General features: G+C 60.8%; 1 protein-coding gene across 8 annotated transcripts in view; it reads right to left on the bottom strand.

Moving 5' to 3' along the window:
* The window catches only part of MCF2L (MCF.2 cell line derived transforming sequence like), a 123,336-nt gene that overhangs the window by 54,117 nt on the left and 45,519 nt on the right, over window positions 1-23,700 (bottom strand). Inside the window, exon 1 of one of the 8 annotated variants that reach the window (XM_032611563.1) lies at window positions 22,667-22,747. The exons of the other annotated variants lie outside the window; for them this stretch is intronic. The gene's annotated coding sequence lies outside the window, so the exon portion shown is untranslated. Of the gene's footprint in view, window positions 1-22,666; window positions 22,748-23,700 lie in introns of those variants that run through there. 8 annotated transcript variants of the gene reach the window in all.

The raw sequence follows: 23,700 nt of genomic DNA, 5'->3' as shown, positions 1-23,700 counted from the left end.
TCCTTATGTATTTTAAAATAAAAGGCCCCTTGTGAGAAGATGCTTAGCCAAACTCGCGCTCAGGGAAGCCCCACCCTCAGCAGAGGGGTTGGCTCCCAGGCACCCCCGGCGGAGCTCAGGGAACCAGCCAGGGCCCAGCTGGCGCCGTAGGAGCTCTTCCGCCTGGGCACCAGGGACAAACCCTGAGCAGAGCCGCGGGAGGCCCTGGGGGACCACAGCGGGCACCATGTGTGCAGACGGGGCCCAGCGACCTCCTACCATCTAGGCTCCAGACCTGCATCTTCCAAGGCCACGGCCCACTCGGCAGCGTTTCTGCAGCTCAGGCTGCGTGGGAATGACTGCTGGGGCCTCGGCGAGGCTCATGTAGAGTCCTCATCCCGCCCTGCCCCGCCGGCCGTGGCCTTTTCAGTCGACCTCAGAGGAGTGCGGGCTTCTCAAGGCCACCCGCCCGGGGCTGGTGCTGATCAGACCCTCCTTCCGTGCGCTGGACAGCCAATCAGAGGCCAGGGCTCCCCGGACGCGTCTCCATCGGCCCCTTCACCAACACCCGTTCTGTGAAGGTTCTGGACGTCAGAAGAGACCACCTGGGCGGCAGCTTCAGCCAGGTGGGCCCTGGGGCGCACGCTCCACACCCACGCCGGGGGCCCCGGACACGAAGCTTGCGTGCACGTTTCACAGCCTGGCTCGTGGATATTCACGCCGCACGCTTGGCGGTTTCAGAGCTACAAACAACTTCTTAAGAAACAGCTTTTGGAACGCTGTCCCGTAGGGTGTCAACTACATCACCTCCGCCACGTCCCGGGCGACGCAGGACATGGCAGACACCTGGCTTAGATGTCGCACCGCCTGCCGATGGCAGACGGCTGAGCCCTAGCGGGCCTCAGAATCCTCTCTAACACAGGCTCCAGGCAGCTCGCCAAGCACGCGGAGACCTGCCCCGACCTGCATCGGTGACCTGCATCAGCGCATAAGCAACCCTCACACCCGCTGACCCTCACACCAGCACGGAGCATTTTCCCAGGGGCTCCACTCACAGTGGGGGGCTCCAGACTTTCATTTCTCTGCACCTTTGTCAGAGCCGCCTCCCCAGTCAGGGAGAGAAGGGCTCCGCAGTCAGACAAACTGCGTTGGCAGGTGGATCTTAACCGCTGCGCCACCAGGGAAGCCCCCAAGGAGAATCCTGACCCGAGATATTCTAAGGTCTGAAGCTGTGGGCGGAGCGGAGAATGACCTTGCCCTCGGTGAACGGGCAGACGCGCACCTGCAGCCACCTGTGAGCATGGACGGTCCGTTGTCCCCAAGGCTCACACAGAGCTGCTCTGGCCTCTGGGCCACCTCCTGGTCCAGAGGCCGTGTTCTATTTTGCAGAATCACCAGGGTCCCTGGTCTCCTGGGCAGTGGACCAGTACTCCACAGGCAGGTGGGAGCTGTGTGACCTTGGGCGTGTTACCGAACCTCTCTGAATTGGTCTCTTTGTCTGTAAATCAGGATAATCGCGGCATCTAGCTCTGGGGAGGCTTGTACACACGTGCAGCATGGCGTCTGGCATGCGCTGGGTGCTTAATTGCTGCTAGTGTGTGACCTGGCACCTGGCCGCACCGCACCTCGGGGAGGTCGGGCCAGGAAAGGGCGGCATCCACCCCTCAGCCTCTCCCGTTTCTTCTGGCTCTGCTGCCGTTACTGAGAGCAGGGACGTGCCCACGGGGAAAGGCGGGTTCTGGGTGGGATGGTCCCACCCCGGCTTTCCCTGCTCCCGCACCTGCTCGGAGGCACAGCTCCGCCTAGGACCCTCCACCCGGCCTGACCGTCCTGCGTCTCTCAGCTCAGCTGGGGCCACCCCAGCGCCTGATCCCAGAGCGCCGGCACCCCCGCCGCGTGCGCCTCATGTGTCTCCAGAGCAGGCCGCCCGCCCCCAGGGCTCCCGAGATGACCAGAGTGTCCCCGTCTCTGCCGCCCGACCCACAGACACCTGGGTCGCGGAGCTGGGGTCTGGCCGCGTGCTCGGACGGCCGGGTTCACCCTGGGTTCAGGGTGGGCACCCGGCTGGGGCCTGGGATGTCCGCTTGGACCAAGGGGCCTTGGGCCCCGTAGAGGACCCAGAAGGAGCCCCCTTGCCATGGGCAAGGGCCTCCTTTGCATCCACACCGTGGAGCTCCAAGCGGGGTCGGGCTGCCCCCGCGAGGCCTCCCTAGAGAAGGGCCCTGATGAACTAGAATCAGACCTGCAGGACGGGGGTGGGGCGGGGGTGGAAGCCCAGCAGGAGGACTCGTGGCCACATCGCAGGCAGGTTAATTTACTACACGTCACTCTGCGCAGTGACTCTTGAGTGCCCAGAGCAGGCTGGAGGGATGAGGGTGGTTCACACACCCAGCAGGGAGCCAGGCGGCAGGTGGGCCAGGTGAGAGGTCGGGGAGCACTAGGGCAGCCAGGGGCCTGGGCTGCAGCCTCCGAGCTCGGCCAGAGGGTGTGGGCTGGCACGGAACAGAATCCCCGTGGACCTTTTATTACCAACAACGCTCATCCCAGTGACCCCCCTCCCCATGCAGCACCGGGCAAACGCTGCCAGGGTCCAGCTCCCGAGCCTGGCCGGCCCACCAGGCAGGTCGTCACACACGGTGGCCCAAGGTTACGATGACGCAGTGCGCAGAACTGCTGACACCCACTGGCTCCCCATGGCTCCTGGGAGGCGCCAGAGCCCGGCCAAGCTGTAAAGGGCCGGGGGATCTGCAGGCCGGGCCCACGAAGCAGCCCCGGGGCCAGATGGTGGGAGTCCCTCTCCTGGGCCTCACAGCTTCTCCCCCGGCCGAAAGTCCACCCCCGCCCAGGGCCTGAGGGTCAGTCCTTTCCAAACCTTCCTCCTCCTGGGCGTCCTGGGCCCGAGAGCACCTGCCTGATGAGTTAATGTTGCCACTTAAACATGCACCCAGCAGCCCACGCCCCCGCGAAAGAGCGGGTCTGAGAGCAGAACAGCAGTCCCTGCCAGGCAGGCCCCCAGCTTCCGTCTGAGCTGTGCTGGAAGTCCCTTGGGCTCCTGCCTGCTCCAAAAGCAGCGACTCTCAGCGCCCAGTTAGGTGGAACCCGCCCTCGTGCTGTTTGCGTGTCATCCCGGCCGGGCGGGGCCTCCACAGGGATCAGGGACACGGTCCAGATGGGATTCCAGGCCCTGGAGATGACCGGGAGGGGGGCTGCGGCTGGGGTCACTCTGGCCCGGCCTCCCCGCAGGACGCACCAAGCAGAGACCGCAGGAGGTGCCTCGAGGGCCTGTGGAGGACGTGACGCCTTCCCGGGGGGCCGACGGCCAGCAGCTCACACACCCTTCAAGCCACACCACCACCACACCCTCTTTGGACGTGGGCACTTCGGGGTTCGGTGAAAGCCAGCAGGTCCGAGCAGTGCGCCGCCAGCAAGGCCTCACCCTCACTCGGCTTTGGGTCGAGCCTCCCGCCACGCTGGGCCCCCGGCAGCTTGTCGAACACGTCTCACGAACACACCACAGATACACACACGTGTGAGCCCACTGCTGCTTGGAAAGGAAGGAGATGTGCGACAGCTCTTTTCTAAAACAACCACGTGTCAACAGTAAAAAGCAGCATGTCCATAAAGCTCAGGGATGTCCACCTCCTTCCTCCCCTCCTGGCTCTGAAGGCAGAAGGCGGGGCTGCGAGCAGAACCCCGAGGACCTGTCCATATCGGCCTCGAAAAGCAGCTCACAGAGCGGGCCGCGTGGGAGGCCAGCGCGGCCCCGACACCCACACCACGCTCCTGCAAGGGCCCCAGGAGCTCCCCAAACCCTCCCCTCGATGGTGGACACGCTCATCCCACTTCCCAAGTGTCCGCAGCTCGATAAATCTGAGACCAAACAAGGAACTGCATTAACCTTCTCAAGACACACCCCTCCCCCCAAAAGAACAGAATCAACGATGCACAGAGCAGAGGAGGCTGGGGCCTTGGGCGACAGGGACGGGGGCGCATGTCACCCTGGGCCTCACCCAGGTGGTCCCTGCTGACGGGGTCCCTGAGCGCCAGACGGGGCGGCACAGAGCAGAGTGGGGCTTGGGCCCTCCACGGACGCTGCCCCGCCGGAGTTTGACTGCGGAGCCCCGGACACACACAGGAGACACGGGAGAGAGAGACAGAGGGAGAGAGACAGAGAGTGAGAAAGACACAGAGAGACAGAGGGACTGCGGGGGAGAGGCAGAGACGATGACACACACAGACACAGCGAGACAGACGAGACAGACCAAGTGAGAGAGACAGAGAGAGGAGGGGGTGGAGAAGGGGGGACGGAGAGGGAGCTGGGGGTTTGGCAGCGCCGGGTCGTGCGCACCTGGCGACCTCACTGGTTTCAGAAGGGACAGAATGGGAGACCCTGGTCCTGGTCTGGGAGCATGGCTCAGCCCTGCTGTCCTGCTCTGTGGGCTCCACTGCCCTGGATGCGGTGACGGAGCTGTGGCCTCGCCACGTGACCCTCATCCATTCCATCTGCCCAGGGCCCAGCTGCCGGCTCGGCGTTGCCAACTGCTCCCCCCGCCCCCACCCTGAGCAGAAGTGAGGAAGGAGGTGCCGCGACCTGTCCGCACACACCGGGCGCTCATAGAAGTCAGCATCCGGTTACAGAGCCAGGCACGGGCCACCTGGGGAGTGTTCCCCAGCAACACCAAGGAAGAGGTCCCATCACATGTGCCAACAACTCTGGGAAACTGGACCAACGCTTCCTTCTCTAGGAAACCAGTGGATGGTTTCCAGAGACTGGGGGAGAAGCCCTCCACCCCTCAGGCGCCCCAAATTGCCTCAGGACATTCACTCAATAGCCCGTTTATCTTAAAAATAAAGCACGTGTTAGAAAAACACCTAGAATTTTTGAGGGAACGTGATAAGAATCTGAGCAGGAGTGTAGCTTGGAAACAAAGGGACGGCTTTGATGACCACGCAGGTCCACGCAGGAGGGAAGAGTACAGCATTCGGTAGGGAACGCCCCGCCCACTGGCGAGCCTCTAAGCTCTAAGCCCCAGGAAGCGTTCCTTTCAGGATCCCAGCCATGTCACCTTGCTGCCACCTCAGGCGTGAATCACACGCTCTCACCCTGTATACCAGCTTGTGTTCCGACCCGGCCACCCAGGAGGTCACCGTCCTGAGCCTTGTCCATCAGGAAACTCACTGATTCCCACGTCTCACCTTCGGGTCACCTCGTTATAAAACCGGAAACTTCACGCACTGAAGGCTAGGGTGTGGCTGATTCATTAAAATTTACAAAAGACTATTTAACACATTGTTGGTCAATCCTTAGCAGAAGCACCCACAGCAAAATGAACTCAGGACGAACTACTTCCAAGCGAGCACCCTCCGTCCCTAGAAACGAGCCCAGGAAACTGGGCGCCCTCCCGGGCCCAGCTCTTTGTTCTCGGTCACCACGGGTGTGACCCTCCCCCAGCCAGGCAGGTACAGGAGCGCGAGCTGCAGACCGCCCGGCGGTGCTCCCCGCGCCGGTCCAGCCCTGGTCCCGCTGCGTGGAGAGCCCCCACCGGTGCCCCCCAGCACCGGCAGGTCTCCCGCAGCCGGAACAAAGGAGCGTCCAGGCGGAGCGGCGACTGTGGCCCGGTACCCGGCAGGCGCTGCCCGAGGATGAGAATGGGGATGGGGGGGAGGGACGCGCGGCACGCCCACCCAGGAGGCTGCCTTCCGCGCCCGCCACCCGGCCCGGACCCCGCGGACAAGTCCCGAGTCCGGCGTGGGCGACGCGCCAGGTCCCCGGGGCCCCGCCCCGTCGCGCACGGTCCCCACGGCGCCCACCGGCCGCGCACCTGTTCGGGTCTTCAGGAGCAGCCACAGCGCGGACAGGTCCCGCGACAGCAGGGAGAGGAGGCTTAAGGTCATGCTGTCGCCCGCCGGCAGCGTCAGGAGGTGGCGACCGGCTGCCCGGAACGCCCGTGCTGGGCGCACAAAGGGACGTGGTCGGGCTCCATGTTCGCGCCGCCCGCCCGGAGCGCGAGGACCCGGGCTCTCCCCAGGGCCTCGGGTTTGCCGTCCCCGAGCCCGGGGCCTGCGGTCGGCTCCCTTGCTCTAACCGCCGCCGGTTAACTGTGCGGCCAGGCGGTGGCAGGGCTCGCACAGCGGCGGCTCCCTCCCCGTCGCCCGTCCAGACCCTCCCTGCGGGGGGCCCCCCCGCGCTCAGTGGCTCCCTAAGCCGGGCGGGCGGGAGGCAGGACGGCCGGGGTTGGGGGCGCAGGACCCGGCAAGGACCTCCCAGGGGCGAACCCCCAGGTCCTCCCTCAGCAGCCAGACCTCAGAACACCGCCGCCAGGGGCTGGGGCACCGGGCGTGTGTGTGTGTGTGTGTGTGTGTGTGTGTGTGTGTGTGTGTGTGTGTGTGTGTGTGTGTGTCTGAGAACAAGGAAAATGGGACGTGGTGGGGGGGGCCGCCGCAGGCGAGGGGGCGCCCCCGGGGGAGCTCGTTAAAACGCAGAGTTTGGTTCTGCAGGTGGCGCTCCCGGGGGAGGGGGAGGCCAGGCCGCCCCCCAAGGACCAGATCTCCAGCAGGAAGGACCCGAGGGGCTGAGCCCAGCCTGGAGCCGACCCACCTGGAGAGGACGGCCCTCGGGCTGGACCAGGACTGCCTGTGGCTGTGCATCCACGGGCAGCGAGGGCTCCGTCCTCTCCATCGTGGGAATGAGGCAGATGTGACCTCCCCCAGCCTGGGCCCCGGGCCGCTCACCCCAGGGGAGGCTGTGGAGTCCAGCTGCTCTCGCCACTGGGGGCACCGGTCACGGCACAGCCAACGCGCGCCCCGTCCGCGCTCCCGTTGTGTGTCACGTGGTCCCGGGCCTGACCTGGCCTTTGCTGGATGGTTCCCACGTCTTCCTTGAACAGCTCCTCTGCGGCCTCCCGCTGGTGCTGGGACACGAGTCCCGCGAGCACAGCTCTCACATCCTCCGCCCGGGGGCTGGGACCACGGACGTTCCTGCAGATCGGGGGGCAGCTCCCAGCGTGGTGGTCAAGGCCCTCTGTGGACGAGCCGGCCCAGCTCCTCCCTGGGCAGCCCTCGCTCACATCCCCCGACACGCGGCCTGCGGCTCACACTTCAGGCGGGTCCTTGCCCCGAGCACGGCCTCCAGAATCACGCTCAGGGTGGCTGGCCTCTGACCACTCGGAGACGCGGAGACCACAACGGCCCCCTCCTGCCCCAGGGACACCTCGGGCATCCAGCATGGTGGTGGACACCTGCCGAGCGGGTGACCGACAGCCTGAGAGGTGACCGTTCTGAGAAAGGAGTCTTCAGGCCCGACATGCTCTTACCAGGAGGTCGTGGCGCACGCCTGGGGTACGTCCAGCCTCGCCTGCTCCCACTGTCCTTTCTTCCCGACCGACCGAGTCAAGGCTGAAGGCCCGGCCTCCAGGCCACTGTCTCAGGCAGGTCGCTACACTCCTCAGCCAGCTGCTGGGCCGGGAGCTCTGGGTTCACAGGCTCAGCTGCGGGCGCCCTTCTCCAGCCCCAACGTTTCCTCTCCAGGCTGTGCTTGAACGTGAGATGCGTGCCCGGCCCACTGCTGGGTTGCGTGGCCTCCGAGGTGAGGTGCGAGGCCCACAGGTCTGGAGGGTGGAGTCCTAACGCCCGCCCTGTGCTTGTGCAGAACCAGCCAGCAGGCACCGCGCTTCAGCGTGCACAAAACAAGCACGCGCTCTCCTTTAAAACCGGTCCGCTCCGGATCCCCGACTCGGAGTTTAAAAAGAGAGCCACTGGTTTGTAGGTTTTCCCTCTAAAGGCACGTGATCTGTTCATCCAGGAAACGTGCGGCCTCGGCCATTGAGGCGTGGGGTCGGGTGGGAGGGGTCAGAGGAGGCCGGGGGCTGCTCTTCCCCCAGGGCCCATGGCCAGGGGAGCATCAGGACAAACGGCACACGGTTGATCAGCTCCTGGTCTCTCTGCCCCGAAGACCAGAGAGCCGAGAGGCACTGGCACCACTGACATGTCGGCACGCCGCCAGCCCTGTTCCCACATCCACGGCGCTCGGGTGCCCGTGTCTGCACCTCAGCGTCTGTCTGCCGCCGCCCCCCAGGGCCGAGCCCCCTGCTACACCTCCGGCAGCCCAGGGCAGGTGCGTGACGAAAGGAACGTGATCTCCGGCGGGAGAGGAGTGAAGAGGAGGCCGCTCCCTCTGCAGTCACCTCCCCCCACTGGCTCTCCGCAGCCCCAGAGGCCCTCGGGGTGGCTTCCGGGCCACAGGTCCACACTCGCATGGCTCTCCTCGGCCTCGGGCCTCCGCGTCAGTCCCTGTGTGCCCACCCACTCCCCATGTGGCCCTTGACCACAGGCTCCACCACAGACCTGGAAGCCACCGGGGTTTTCCTCTCGCTGTGCTGGCGGCTCTAGGACCATCGCTTCGGCCCCCGGTTTTCACGTCCACCCGATGCTGTGCTCTCAAGAGTGGGCCATGCACGGAGTGAGGAAGGGCGTGCGGGCCAGCTGGGGCCAAAGGGCACGCAGACATTTCTCGCAGTCTCTGGGGATGGCTCAGTAGCTGATGCCCCACAGAGCCTCAAGGACAGGCCCTGGGCCAGGGATGACAAGTCACACTGGGGGACAGCTGAGCCGGAGCCCAGAGTCACACACGGATGCCACTGACATTCGGCTCTCGGGCTGGTGGGCGTGTCCAGCTGGGGGTGGGGGGGTTCGTGACCTCAGCCCCGATGGGCTGACACTGGTTACTTCTGCAGAGTTGGCTGCGTCCCAGGCCTGTGAGCTCACTCAGGACCTGGCTCCAGGGCCGGCCGCTGGGCCAGGAGGGTGTTTGCTTAAGATGTAAACGCTCTCCCAGGTGCAGGGTTTGGTGAGTTTGTGGATATTCAAACCTCTTCAACCTAGAAAGAAGGCAATTTTATGCGGCTCCGCCCAGCAGTACAGGCAGGCGACCAGCGCGCAAGATGGGGAAAGAACCAGCGGGCAGGAGAGGGTGCAGTGAATCCGGGGAAGGAGGCCTGACTGTCGGACAGGAACCGGAGGCCAGAGGCTGCCGACCACGGGCCCCAGGCGGACGCCCTGAGAGAAAGGCAGCGGGCAGGGGCAGGACCTCTGTTCCCCGGAGAAACCTGCTGCGAAGGGCGGTCCAGCTTCCCCCGTGACCCTACAGGGGCTCCCTTAGCTGGAAGGACACGCAGGCACGGAATGCAACGTGAACAGGGCATATTTGAGCAAACGCAGCGTTCTGGGTCACATGCATATATTTAGCACACGGTATAGGCGGCGTCATGCTCTGAGCACACAGGGTGCACCCCGGCTGCTCCCCAACCTCCCGCCTAGCTGGTCCTGTAAATAGTTACAGACACTTGGTATTAATTCTTCCTTGCCCAGGGATGCAAGACAAGCTAACCAAGGACAATCTCCTCGTGGGCAAGACTGCGCTCCCTGGACTGTGCAGAAATCAGGACCAAGCCGCCGCCCTCTCCAGCCACGACCCGCTGGTGATAATGTGGGAGGGACCATCCCTCACTCACAGGCGTGCCCTTGTTTGCTGAGGCCACCCTTGCCACCTGGTCCTGTTTCATCGTCATGGCAACCTGTGAGGCAGGTGTCCCTGAGCAGCAAAGCCTCAGGCAGCAGGGAAATTGGACACAGCGCTCTTCAGTCCTCTCCAGGCCCCCAGGCCTAGTTGGCCCCTGTCCCTCTCCCTGTCCCCCTCCCTGTCCCCCTCTCGTGTCCTCACTGTCCTTCTAAGGCCCCGTGATCCTTGCAGCCCGGGTCCTTCCCACCCCCAGCTGCTGCCCCTTAGATTAAGGTGCTCCCAGTGCTCCGCCCTGTTTCTTGTCTCCTGCAGCCCCGTCCACCCAGCTCTCCTAAGCCGAACGCGTCATCCCTGTCCCCCAGGTCACCCACGGTCACAGGGTAAGCAGCAGCTTTCTTGGAGCGACGGGCAGGCCTGAGCAGCTGGCCTGAGCGGCGGTCCTCGCGGCCGGCCATCCGCGCCCCCCGGCTCCCGCACGAGCTCCAGCCGTGGCTGCAGCAGTGAGAACCGAGAAAGGTGTGCGGGACCCGCAAGGAAGGTGGGCGGCCACCGGGCAGAGGGCTCGAGGCAGCTCGTCCCCAGGCAACCTCTCGGCTCCCGCAAGCACCGCGGTCCACGCATCCAGCTAGCGAGTCTGCAGCCGGCGCCCTCCAGTCTTAAACGGGAGCTAACCGCCCCCACCTGTCCCCCGGCCCCACGTCCTGCCTCAGGGTCTATCGGGGGTCTAGCCCTGGCCCCAGGCTCCAGGCATGCAGCTCCTCCCCCCCCCCCCCACCCCAGTTCCTTTACCCGCCCCTGAGGCCTTCCAGTGATTCTGGTTTTGTTTGGCTGCTGGACTAGTCTCCTGGGAAGGCGGGTGGAGCCTGCCCACCCTCCACGGGCACCCCACGCTGGTCCTCAGCACTGTCCACGTGCTCCGGACCCTCGGAAGGGCTGTCTCTTCATCCTCAACCCAAGATGACTTACGGCCTCCCGGCCCCGAGTTCACAGCGAGCCTGAGAGGAAGGGGACGTGGGCTCGCGGTTCAGCAGCAGACTCACGGAAGGCCGCCACGAGGCCGTGCTCTGAGTCGCTTGTCGCTGTTGCAGCTGGAACCACTCGGCCGACGGCCCCCGCTCCGTGCCCTGGGCCTCCCCTGTGGCCACAGCCTCCAGGCCAGGCGCCTTGCCGGCTCTGAACACGCGCACCTCCGACCCGCGCTTCTTGCCATGGGGGGACCGAGGCTGGCGGGGACGTGCACCGGGATGCGGCTCTGTCTGTCTCACCTTTGCCCGTGGGGTTCAAGTGCCAAGGGCACCGGGGGCTCTGACCACTTTTCGTGGGCGGCCCGAGATGGGACACGTGAAATCAGGGCCGAACACGTCCCCGGGGCATCAAAGACGATCCATCCGCACCCACCCCGGCTGCGGCAGAGCCAGGCCGCTTCTCTGTCTCTCTGGCTTCCCTTCCGCCTGACTACAAGCCGACTCCGGTGCCCAGTCGCCCTCCAGGACAGCATGCACCCGGAGGCGCGCCCCACAGGGCCCCAGCCGGGCCTCCGCACCCGCCCCAGCTCCACGCCGCCCCTTCCTCTGCTCACCACTCAATTCTGTGTCTTACTGCATGTCTGCATCCCGTGTGCTGGCACGCATGCTTTCCTTTCCCAATCACAGCAGGGATGAGCCCTGACGTTTCAGGGCTGCCCACAGCGGGACCAGAGAGGGCTGCGGGAAGTGCTCAGTCCTCACTTTTATTCTGCAAAGTGACGTGCATGGGGGTGCCCTAGAGTCTCTCGTGGTGACTACGGGAACCGAGGACTGAAAGACGGACAGAGGTGAGGCCAGCGGAAGCCAGTGACACCTAACCACTCGGGTGGAAGGCGGCACGAGGGGCTCAGGACCCCCTCCCGCGGGCCGCAGAGCAGACGTGCCGCCCGCAGGGCTGTGAGCCGGGCTGGGCGGCCCCCGCCCACCTCCATGAGCTAAACAGGAAGACTCTCCTGCCCGTTGGAAACAAGACACAAGGGCTGCAGATACTATCGCCTGCCTTCCGGGCGGGGCTGGGATAAGTGTCCATCTGCACCCATCACTCCCCACCCTCCAGGGCAGCGGGAACAATGTTCCATTTGTTCTGCACAAGCTGCGACCTGGACAGAAGGACCGGGAGGGGGCCAGGCCCCGCCTGCTAGATCAACAACTTCTGTCACGGGCCCCAGTAACTGCGGGGTGGCTGAGAGGAGCAGACGCAGGGCAGAGAGCAAACACAGCTGGGCCTGAGGCTAATACAATGTCACTGCGTGAGGGCGAGGCTCGGTCCGTCCACTGGACACCCATGGGTCCAGGACACCCATGGCTCCGGGACACCCTGGGGGCTCAGCCAGTGGACGGCAGGTGTCCAGGGCTCGGAGGGACGCCTGACTTACTGGGCCCTTCCTGCCCCCAGAGGAAAGGCAGCAGCATTCTCCCCGCCACCTGGAAAGCACAAAGGGGCTTTCGTTGTGGGATTTAGGACGTAGAGAGGTGACACGGGCTTTTCTGGGCTGGACCACAGTGGTCTCGGGAATTCTGGATCCTAAATCCGACCTCCAAGCTGGTCTCAGTTTCCTTAGGGAGAGGTCGGGACAAGGTGACCCACCCTCCGGGGCTCACAATCCCCTCCGTTCACAGGGTGGCAGGACCCTGGCCACGGGGCACAGAGGAAGGCGGCCCTTACCCGGGATGTGGGGTGCAGACCAGCCTGAGCCAGTGCTGTGTGTGCCTGAAGGGCTGAAAGAGTTCCGAGGGGGTGGCAACTCAGATCCCAGAAGTGAAGACAGCAGGTGGGTGGTGCTGCCGGGTGGGGTGCTTAGGAGAACCGAGGGGGCACCAGATGGGGACGCCCACGGGCCCACCGGATCCACATGTGGGGAAGATGGTCCCGAGAGTGGGGACAACGGATGGAGGAGACAGATGCCGCGACGGGAAGATCCCTCAGGAGGGGCAGATGTCGTGACGCATTTAAAGCTGTTTCCAAAACAAGCTTCCCGTCGCACGTGACTCGGGAAATCGTGGTACAAATGCCGTCGGGTTGGCTCACAGCTCTGCCGCCATGCGGGGCAGCGGGAGGGCCTCGGTTCCCGGGGTGGCCACCGTGGGCACTTTAGAAAACTCTGTTTTTATTTTTACCTCAAGAAACAAGAAAAATCTCAACTAAACAATCTAACTTTACACATAAAGCAATTAGAGAAAGAAGAACAAAAAACCCCTGAGGTTAGCAGAAGGAAAGCCATCATAAAGATCAGATCAGAAATACATGAAAAAGACATGAAGGAAACAATAGCAAAGATCAATAAAACTAAAAGCTGGTTCTTGGAGAAGATAAACAAAACTGATAAACCATCAGCCAGACTCATCAAGAAAAAAAGGGAGAAGTCTCAAATCAATAGAAGTAGAAATGAAAATGGAGAAGTAACAACTGACACTGCGGAAATACAAAGGATCATGAGAGATTACTATAAGCAACTCTATGCCACTAAAATGGACAACCTGGAAGAAATGGACAAATTCTTAGAAATGCACAACCTGCCAAGACTGAATCAGGAAGAAACAGAAAATATGAACAGACCAATCACAAGCACTGAAATTGAAACTGTGATTAAAAATCTTCCAACAAACAAAAGCCCAGGACCAGATGACTTCACAGGTGAATTCTATCAAACATTTAGAGAAGCGCTAACACGTATCCTTCTCAAACTCTTCCAAAGTATAGCAGAGGGAGGAACACTCCCAAATTCCTTCCACGAGGCCACCATCACCTTGATACCAAAACCAGACAAGGATGTCACAAAGAAAGAAAACTACAGGCCAATATCACTGATGAACATAGATGCAAAAATCCTCAACAAAATACTAGCAAACAGAATCCAACAGCACATTAAAAGGATCATACACCATGATCAAGTGGGGTTTATCCCAGGAATGCAAGGATTCTTCAGTATATGCTAATCAATCAATGGGATAAACCATATTAACAAACTGAAGGAGAAGGACCATATGATCATCTCAATAGATGCAGAAAAAGCTTTCAACGAAATTCAACATCCATTTATGATTAAAAAACCCTCCAGAAAGTAGGCATAGAGGGAACTTACCTCAACATAATAAAGGCCATATATGACAAACCCACAGCCAACATCATTTTCAATGGTGAAAAACTGAAACCATTTCCTCTAAGATCAGGAACAAGACAAGGTTGTCCACTCTCACCACTATTATTCAACATAGTTTTGGAAGTTTTAGCCACAGCAATCAAAAAAGAGAAAGAAATGAATCCAAATCGGAAAAGACGAAGTAAAGCTTTCACTCTTTGCAGATGACGTGATACTATGCGCAGAGAATCCTAAAGATGTTACCAGAAAACTACTAGAGCTAATCAATGAATTTGGTAAAGTTGCAGGATACAAAATTAATGCACAGAAATCTCTTGCATTCCTATACACTGACGATGAAAAATCTGAAACAGAAATTAAGAAAACACTCCCCTTTACCATTGCAACAAAAAGAATAAAATACCTAGGAATAAACCTACCTAAGGAGACAAAAGACCTGTATGCAGAAAACTGTAAGATACTGATGAAAGAAATTAAAGATGATACAAACAGACGGAGAGACAGGCCATGTTCTTGGATTGGAAGAATCAACATTGTGAAAATGACTGTACTACCCAAAGCAATCTACAGATTCAATACAATCCCTATCAAACCACCAATGGCATTTTTCACAGAACTGGAACAAAAAATTTCACAATTTGTATGGAAACACAAAAGACCCCAAATAGACTAAGCAATCTTGAGAAAGAAAAACAGAGCTGGAGGAAGCAGGCTCCCGGACTTCAGACTATACTACAAAGCTACAGTAATCAAGACAGTATGGTACTGTCACAAAAACAGAAATATAGCTCAACGGAACTGGATGGAAGGCCCAGAGATAAACCCATGCACATATGGTCACCTTACCTTTGATGAAGGAGGCAAGAATATATGATGGAGAAAAGACAGCCTCTTCAATAAGTCATGCTGGGAAAACAGGACAGCTACATGTAAAAGAATGAAATTAGAATACTTCCTAACACCATACACAAAAGTAAAGTCAAAATGGATTAAAGACCTAAATATAAGGCCAGACACTATAAAACTCTTAGAGGAAAACATAGGCAGAACACTCTACGAAATAAATCACAGCAAGATCCTTTTTGACCCAGCTCCTAGAGAAATGGAAATAAAAACAAAAATAAACAAATGGGACCTAATGAAACTTAAAAGCTTTTGCACAGCAAAGGAAACCAAAAACAAGATGAAAAGACAACCCTTAGAATGCGAGAAAATATTTGCAAATGAAGCAACTGACAAAATACTAATCTCCAAAATATACAAGCAGCTCATGCAGCTCAGTATCAAAAAAACAAACAACCCAATGCAAAACTGGGCAGAAGACCTAAATAGACATTTCTCCAAAGAAGATATACAGATATCCTACAAAAACCCGAAAGGATGCTCAACATCACTGATCATTAGAGTAATGCAAATCAAAACCACAATGACGTATCACCTCACAACGGTCAGAGTGGCCATCATCAAAAAATCTACAAACAATAGGGACTTCACTGGTGGCACAGTGGTTAAGAATCCGCCTGCTGGGCTTCCCTGGTGGCGCAGTGGTTGAGAGTCTGCCTGCCGATGCAGGGGACGTGGGTTCGTGCCCCGGTCTGGGAAGATCCCACATGCCGCAGAGTGGCTGGGCCCATGAGCCATGGCCGTTGAGCCTGTGCGTCCGGAGCCTGTGCTCCGCAACGGGAGAGGCCACAACAGTGAGAGGCCCACATACCGCCAAAAAAAAAAAAAAAAAAAAAAAAAAAGAATCCGCCTGCCAATGCAGGGGACACGGGTTTGTGCCCCGGTCCCGGAGGATCCCACAAGCCGTGGAGCAACTGAGCCCGTGTGCCTTAGCTGTTGAGCCTGCGCTCTAGAGCCCGTGAGCCACAGCTACTGAGCCCATGTGCCACAGTTGCTGAGCCTGTGTGCCTAGAGTCCATGCTTCACAACAGGAGAGGCCATCGCAATGAGAAGCCTGTGCACCTCAACGGGGAGTGGCGCCCACTTGTCGTAACTGGAGACAGCCCATGCACAGCAACGGAGACCCAACGCAGCCAAAAATAAATAAATTAATAAATAAATTAATTAATTTTTAAAAATCTACAAACAATAAATGCTGGAGAGGGTGTGGAGAAGAGGGAACCCTCCTGCACTGTTGGTGGGAATGTAAATTGATAAAGCCACTGTGGAGAACAGAATGGAGGTTCCTTAAAAAACTAAAACTAGAATTACCATATGACCCAGCAATCCCACTACTGGGCATATACCCAGAGAAAGCCATAATTCAAAAAGAGTCATGTACCACAGTGTTCACTGCAGCTCTATTTACAATAGCCAGGACATGGAAGCAACCTAAGTGTCCATCGACAGATGAATGGATAAAGAAGATGTGGCACATATACACAATGGAATATTACTCAGCCATAAAAAGAAACGAAACTGAGTTATCTGTAGTGAGATGGATGGACCTAGAGACTGTCATACAGAGTGAAGTAAGTCAGAAAGAGAAAAACAAATACCACATGCTAACACATATGTATGGAATCTAAAAAACAAACAAAAAGGTTCTGATGAGCCCAGGGGCAGGGTAGGAATAAAGATGCAGATGTAGAGAATGGACTTGAGGACACGGGAAGGGGGAAGGGTAAGCTGGGACGAAGTGAGAGAGTGGCATGGACATGTATACACTCCCAAATGTGAAACAGATAGCTAGTGGGAAGCAGCCGCATAGCACAGGGAGATCAGCTTGGTGCTTTGTGACCACCTAGAGGGGTGGGATAGGGAGGGTGGGAGGGAGGCTCAAGAGGGAGGGGCTGTGGGGATATATGTACACATATGGCTGATGCACTTTGTTGTACAGAAGCTAACGCACCTTGTAAAGCAATTCTACTCCAATAAAGCTGTTAACAAAAGAAGAACTCTCTGAAGCCAACGTGTTTTATTTTAAAACACCATTTACCTTTGTGCTACCGGACATAACTAAACATTACTTAGACGCTGGGCCAACTGTTTTGGGCTCAGAAGAGATGCCTGATTCATGGTGAGGCGGGGTGGGGGGGACCGTGGGAGGGACAGGCAGTCTCGGGGGAGGAGCATGGGGGCCGGACCCGCTAGAGGACAGGGTGGAGCCTGTGCAGGCGCCTGGCCAGGGGCACCGGGGGCCTGAGGGAGCGTCCTGGCCCTGCCTCGGTGCACGGACCGGACGGAAGGGGCTGCAGCCTCCCGCTCCTGTTCCGTCAGTCTCACTGGTCCCGCGTGCCCCGCACCAGCCGGCCAGGGAGGGGGCATCTCTGCTGCTGCCCACCCAGCTCGGGTGCCCCAGGGCCGGGGGACAGGATGCAGAGGGGCCGCCGCCCTCAGGTGAGCCAGGCAGACCCGAGTGGAGGCTCCTGCGCTGGGCCGGGGGCTCGGAACCCTCTTCCCTCCTGGGGCCACCCGCAGAGACGCAGGCGAAGCAGGAGGCCTCGCCGCTTCTCCGTGCTCTTTTGTACGTTTTAGATGCGTGTTTTTATATCGCAGAACCACATCCCACAGGTACTGAACCTCCTCTGCTCCCCATCCCACACTGGGGAAAGAAAAGCCAGCACAGCACGTAAAGCACATAAAAGCATCTCGCGCCCGGTGAGAAGCAGCCACGCCCACGCAGCAAACAGCCTTCGTGCTGCCAGGCTGTTCGCTGATATCACTCACGCTTCCCGGGAATCACAGCAAACACGGCGGCGCCAGCGGGACCACGCTGGGCACGCCTCCCCGGGGAAGCTTCCCACCCTCGGTTCACTGCCTACAGCCCCTCGAGACGCAGACTATTGAGAGCAGCCGCCTCTGCCCAACGCCCGCGGCCCTCGGGAGGGCTCGGTCTGGGTGTGCCCCACCTGACGGCGGTCCCGACGGCGCCTCTGCCCTCGTGGCGGACGTTCTCCCACCTCCACGTCCGGGTCTGACGTGCACGGGCGCTGGGCAGCAGCTCTGAGCGACACCTGCTGCCGGTGCGGATACGCCCCCAGCCCGCCTCCCCTGGCCTCTGCTCTTCGGGGCGGAAGCGGAGCTTTCTGAGACTCAGGGCCACATGAGACGCTGAGGTCCCAGGAGCTCGAGTTCCACTTCCCCATGGCCGCTCTGACTCAGTTTTAATTCACCAGCTGAGTATTTTTAGCCAAATGTGGGGAGAAGGGCACCCGCTCTGTGGATGCTACTGTCACGTGAACAGCAGTTCCGAGGGGAATTTGGACATGCAACAAAAGTGAAAACGCCAGAGAATCAAAACAGAAACTGCACTGCCCGGATTAACTTCATGCCTGGCGGGCTCAGGGGGACCTGGGCTGCGTCCTGGGCACTCCCACCCTGCCCAGGGGCTGCAGTGTCCACCCCTCGGTGCCAAAAGTGTTTCCAGAAAGTGCTGGAAGGGGCGGGCGGTAAGAGACTCCATCCCACCCACATGAGACCCAGGCAGAGACCCGGTGGCCCCCCAGGCCTGTGCCCCTAGAACAGGCAGCCCCTCGGCCGTCCTGTCCCCGCTGTCCTCTGGGGAAGGGCCCAGAGAGGCGTGTGGTTAAGAGCGAGCCACCGGTCATGGCGACCCCAGGGTGCCTCCCACAGAGAGGACGGGACTCAGCCCAGAGGAGATCCGGTGGCCAGCGCGTGGCCCGGGTCCTGCCGGGACGGCCCAGGGGGATTCGCCAGCAGTCGCAGCTCCCCGGAAAGCCCGCCACAAAGCAGCTCTGCCACTGAACCGCACTTGACGCACCAGCAGCTGACGTCCAAGTGAGCTGCCAGCTCGTGCCTCTCTGTCACGGGCTCGTCGGTACTGCGTAGCTAACGGCTTTGCTCTGTTCTGCGTTTTGCATGGACCTTCGTCCTTCAAGGGCGCTTGAAGGAGGTCCGGCTGCAGCTCTGACGGGTGTGGTGCTGGCTGCACCAGGCTTGGACTGGCAGAGCTTATGCTATTAGCCAAAGGGAGAGTCGTCTAACGATAACTGGGCGAAGGGCTCACACCCCATCCCCGAGCTGTTCCGAATGCCGAGGGGATGCAGGGTGCACATGACCCACCAAGACACCCTCCCTTGTCAACACAAGACACCTGCACGTGCCACGTCCATACCGCACAGCCGCTGCCACCACGGCCGGGTCCCTGCCCCGTCCCCTCACGCCTCCGGGGAGTGACCCCAAAGGGCTCACCCTCAGCTACAGAGAGCAGCCAGGAGCAGCAGTCAGAGTAAACGTAGTAGCTTCTCATCTCCTCCGAGGGGATGTGGGCAGCTGCCCGTCTCCCGTGGCTGAGGGGCCACCGCTCCCCGGCAGCTCCCGCCCGCAGAGCTTCGCTCCCTAGAATCTGCCTGCGACCAGCCGGCTTTCTACTTTTGCTTCACGTGGCAGCCAGGACGCACCATCACAGGGCAGCTACCGGCCCGCGGGCCAGCGCTTCCACCACCCCCCGCCCCGCGTGTTTACGCACAGGCTCTGGCCGTGTAGCTGTCCCGGCCTCGGTTCCAGGCACGAGGGGAACCTCCGCGGGCGAGGGACATACACCTCCGTGGGCGAGACACCTGTGCTCTCCAGCAGGGACGTGCTCCTCTCCGCCCGGGACTTGCCGGAGGTGCTAATCAGACGATACCCTCCCGTCCCACCTGATAAAGTCCAAGAGGGCGCCACGCTTGTCTCAGGAAGGGGAGGGAGTGCAGACACAGGCACTGCGTCCAAGGCCCCTCGCGTCTCTTCCCGGACTTCCATTCAAGGTGTGCATCTCTAAGCTGTGTGGGCGTGAAGCAGCGGCCCCACCTGGGGACCCCCCTTCAGAGCCCAGAGAACGCTGTGCCTCCCGGCTGCCACGGTGGCCCTGCCCCGCCCACCAAGGGGATGGCGGGAAGGCTCCCCTCCCCCAGTGCTCAGAGACGACGGTGGGCAGAGCCCCCAAACCCCAGCCAGCAGGTGCCAGCGAGGCTCCCTGTTGCGCAGTGGATGGAGCCCCGGCCGCGCAGACCACGGGGCCTGGGGCGGGTGGCTGGCGGGGGGCCTGCAGCCCCAGGGCTCCTTGGGCCGAGACCCCGCCAAGACCCAGACGCCTGAACACCCCACTCTGTGTCCTCCTTGGATCTGGGGAAATCCGGGAGCTTGGAGCAGGAGGCCAGAGGAGGGGCTTCAACCAAGTTGCCTGAAATTCAAAGTAATAAAAATATGAACCACCGCCAGATTTCCTCAGGCTGTGAAGCGCCTCCTTACCCACAGTGGTGCGGCCCGCAGGGAGACACCTCAAGGCGAGTCTCTCCTCCGAGACAGCACTGTGACTAAAGCGGCACGTCCTCTCTGTCCTTGCAGCTCCCATCGGCTCTCAGCCGTGTGCTCCAAGAAGCCAACCGTAATGACCGCGGCGAGGGTCAGTGCCCGCAGCTTCCTCTAACTCCCACAAAGATGAAAACCAGGTTCACGGCGTAAAACCCGAGTGGGAAAGACCCAAAGCATCAGGGCTGAGCGTTGACGGTACTTTCCCAAATTTGTGCCCACTTGCGGCTACTCTAAGGAAACCGGGCCTTCTCGGGCACCTCGCCGCCCACTTCCGGCCTCGGCACAGACCTGGGCCTCCACCTCCCAGGCCCACGGGAACGGCAGCTCCGCGGCCCGCGGCCTGGTGTCCTGAGGCAGTTTCGGCCCAGGTCAGATCCCACCTCACACAGGCTCTCCTGGAACAACAGGGGGAGGGGCCCAGGCAAAGGCTGGAACCACACTGATGCCTCAGCCGACTCTGAAAGGGCCTCGCCGACATTGAGTGCTGTTTTCAACATTTTCAGGTGCACCGATTTTCCAAAGGAAAGAAAACGTTCCGAAGACGCCACCTACTGGCTGCTCCGATGCCCCTAGCGCACGCAGACGAGCGACTGCTTTCCTCCAGAATTCCTTCCAGAAGGGCCCATTTTTTGGGCACGTGACCTTGCATTTAAACACTTCCCCTTTTTGCATCAGCTGCCAGGAAGCTCAAGGGAAAATTCCGCGCTCACTTGCAGTGATCAGCTCACCCATGCGCCTAAGGTGGGTTTATCTGCTTTTTTAAAAATCAGTCCTGGTTCTGTGCAAAACTGTCCGTGACAACCTGGAACACGTTCCCATAAAGAACTGTCAATTCTGAGGGAAACAGTTGGCTTTCCTGCTCTTTGGGACTCAGTCCCAAATGTCCCAGAGCAGAGTGGACCCTCCTCCCCACTGCTCGAGGGCCCACTGCAGGAAGTGTTCTGCTTCTGAAAGGGTGGCAGCTCCTTGTAGGAACAGAGCAGAGGCGACAATCAGGTAGCTGCCCCTGACTTCCCCTTCGTGAACTGATAATGTCCACGCTGGCGATCAAAGGACCACAGCCTCACAGCCACACTTTCTCCTGCACCCTCACCTTGCAGCGGGAAGTCTGACCTGTTCATCCCCTAACTTGAAGGTGCTTCTTTCCACACTCCCCCCAGGGAAACGGCTGAGGTGTCTGGGAAGGTCTGTCCATGGGACGCAGAGGCCAGCCTGACCTAGACATGTGCGTGGATGGGTTTGCAAGGAAGGAACCAGGGCAAACTCACAGGCAGGAAGGAAAGCTGCGGCCAGACTGCTTCTATGGGAGCAGGAAAAAGTGATGCTGTGGGGACCCAAGAGCTTGGGCACTGCTCCTGCAGGACAAGGAAACTCATCCCAGAAAGGCCAGGCCAGACAGGGCGGGGTGTGGGGAGCAGACGGACAGAGCGGGAGGTGGAGGCTGCATGGAACCACACTGACCAGGGGCCACGTGTGTCACAGAGCAGGTAACTGCCCACCGTCCACGCTGGGTCCTCATGACCAACAGGCAGAGCACGGAACAAAGGCGTCTAATGTGCTGACCAGGAAAAGAGAAGCTGCTCCGGTCACAGGGCCCCCTTTCCCCAGATCTCCGATGGTCACAGCCACCCCTGCTCCACAGAGAGAGGACCCTCGGGGCCCCACTTCATAGCATAGGGCCCCTGGAGCCCCAGATCCACTGCCCCGACGCACACCTGGAGAGTGGGGGGCAGACTCAGGCCCCACCCTTCCCCCCCCGGGCGTCAGGACAACAATTCAGTCCTTCTGGGGTTGGGGGTCCTGGGTGCCACCCTAAAAGCCACGGCGCACATCCCCAGGGTCAGGGCTCGTCCGGTCAGGCTACTCGGGGACCCCGCCGCCCGGGTGGAGTGCCCAGCCCACCGCGGGCTTGGGAGGGAGACAGGAGAAGGTCTGACGGAGTACTCACACCCCTGTGTGCACCGGGCCAGGTGGGGGCCCACGCAGCCCCTGGTGACGGCCCCTCGCGCTGAGCTTAGGGCAGGAGTCAGCAGACCTGGTGAACGGCCTTGCGTCGTGGGTGCTGACTGGGCTGAGCCCAGAACGACGGCCACGGAGCCGGCAGCGTGAGGCTGAGTCCAGCTCCACCGGGGCCACGCGCGCAGCTCCGTCCAGTCGGGGCGCCCTGCCCCCTCTCTCGGTGCCCCCCAGCACCAGGCAGCTATCCGACACTCCCCAAAAAGGAGAGGACCGTGGGCCGAGCCACCGAGGGGCCGGCTCTGACCTGTTGTTTCTGATGCCGCACGTTGCAGACACACGGGCGTCTGTCCTGGGAAGCGATCCCAGCCTCATGGCTGCGCGGAGCGTGCCTTGGTCAGCACCCCCCCCCCTCCGCCCTCCAGGTCCCCGAAGGAGGAAGGGGCCCCCTGCCGAAGGAGCAGAGCAGGGAGACGGGGCTCTTTTCTCCAAGTCAGCCCCGTGGAAGCCCCACTCCTGGGGCAGTCAGCCAGAAAAACCATCCTTCGAGACCCACGAGGGTTTGTCCTGCGCTGTCTGGCTGAGCCTTTCCCAGCCAGAGCCCGGGGCCCTCAGGACAGAGGACAAAGTGAACCAGATAAGAGCCGCACCCCAGCCTCAGTCAAGGCTGCCCAACACGGCTTTTCTATTCCAGCCTTTCTCCGAAAAGTCCTGTGAGTGGCACACATTTCTTAGGTGAAAGAAATATACAGGGAGCCGCCCGCCCGCCAAGGGACCCAGGCGCTGGTTCCCACGCCCCGTGACCAGCGCCACCCGTCCCGCCTCACCGGGCTGTGGGCACCGTGAGGCCGCCCGACGCCTCCAGCACTGCAGCAGGGGAAGCGGGCAGAGCCAGCGCCCGGGGGGGCCCCGGGACGCGCCCCTCTCGGCCATCGTGTCGTCTCCCCACCGGGGACACAGTGGCGGCGGCGGCGGCAGCGGGTCTTCAGGACGGGCCCACTCGAGGGCTGCCCCGCAGGGCTCCGTCGGGGACACTCACTCGAAAGCCGAGCCGACTCCGGGACGTGGAGCGGGGGTGCCGGGCGTGGGCTGCGCGCTGCGCGCTGCGCTGGGACAAGGCCCCGGGTGACCTCGGGTCTACCGTGCACGTCCAGGCCACGGTCCCCACACCGCCCGGCACCGCCAGGCCACTCGGGCAGCTGCCCACCGGGGGGCCTGGCTGCAGGGCGCAGGACTCATCAGGGAAGGGCTCTGCTGTGGGCGAGGAGAGGCTCGGCTGTCTACTTGCAAGTCCTGGGCGTTTCCTTCCTTGGGGGTGGGGAGTGGTGGCGGAGCTCCCAGCCTCAGGGGCTGCTAGAGCCAAAGCCCCTTCCAAGCTCAGGAAGCCTCAAGTCCAAACAAACAACGTGGCAGGAGGGCCTCAGGGGACACGGCCCGGGCTCTCTTGAAATAAACCGGCAGTTCCGCCCCCTGTCACTCCTGCAGCTCGGCTCGGGAGAGGAAACCCTAACGCTGCTTTGTTTGGTGAGCAACACTTTCCACACAGAGACGCTGAGCCGCCCCTCGGCCAAGGCCCCGAGCAGGCCGCCCGGGACCGTCCCGGGACGCCTGTGCTGGGGGCCGGCGGCCGGGCACCCTGGGCGTGGCAGAGCCCTGCACGCAGGTCCGGGCCGATTACGCCGTGTGACACCGAGGCTCCCCGGGCTCCGGGCGCTTACTAGATGCTCAAGGTCGCAGGGTGGGCGGGGGGAGCACCTGGGTGCCCTTCCCAGAGCCCGGGTGACAGGGCTGCACCATGACGCCTTGGTTCACCCTCCTCCCACGAGCGCTCCCGACACGACACGACACCCAAGCCGGAGCA

Source organism: Phocoena sinus, chromosome 18 (genome assembly GCF_008692025.1).
Source record: "Phocoena sinus isolate mPhoSin1 chromosome 18, mPhoSin1.pri, whole genome shotgun sequence".
Taxonomy (NCBI): Eukaryota; Metazoa; Chordata; class Mammalia; order Artiodactyla; family Phocoenidae; genus Phocoena; species Phocoena sinus.
Note: the sequence above shows the minus strand (reverse complement) of the source record. Positions and strands in the feature narration are given on the sequence as shown.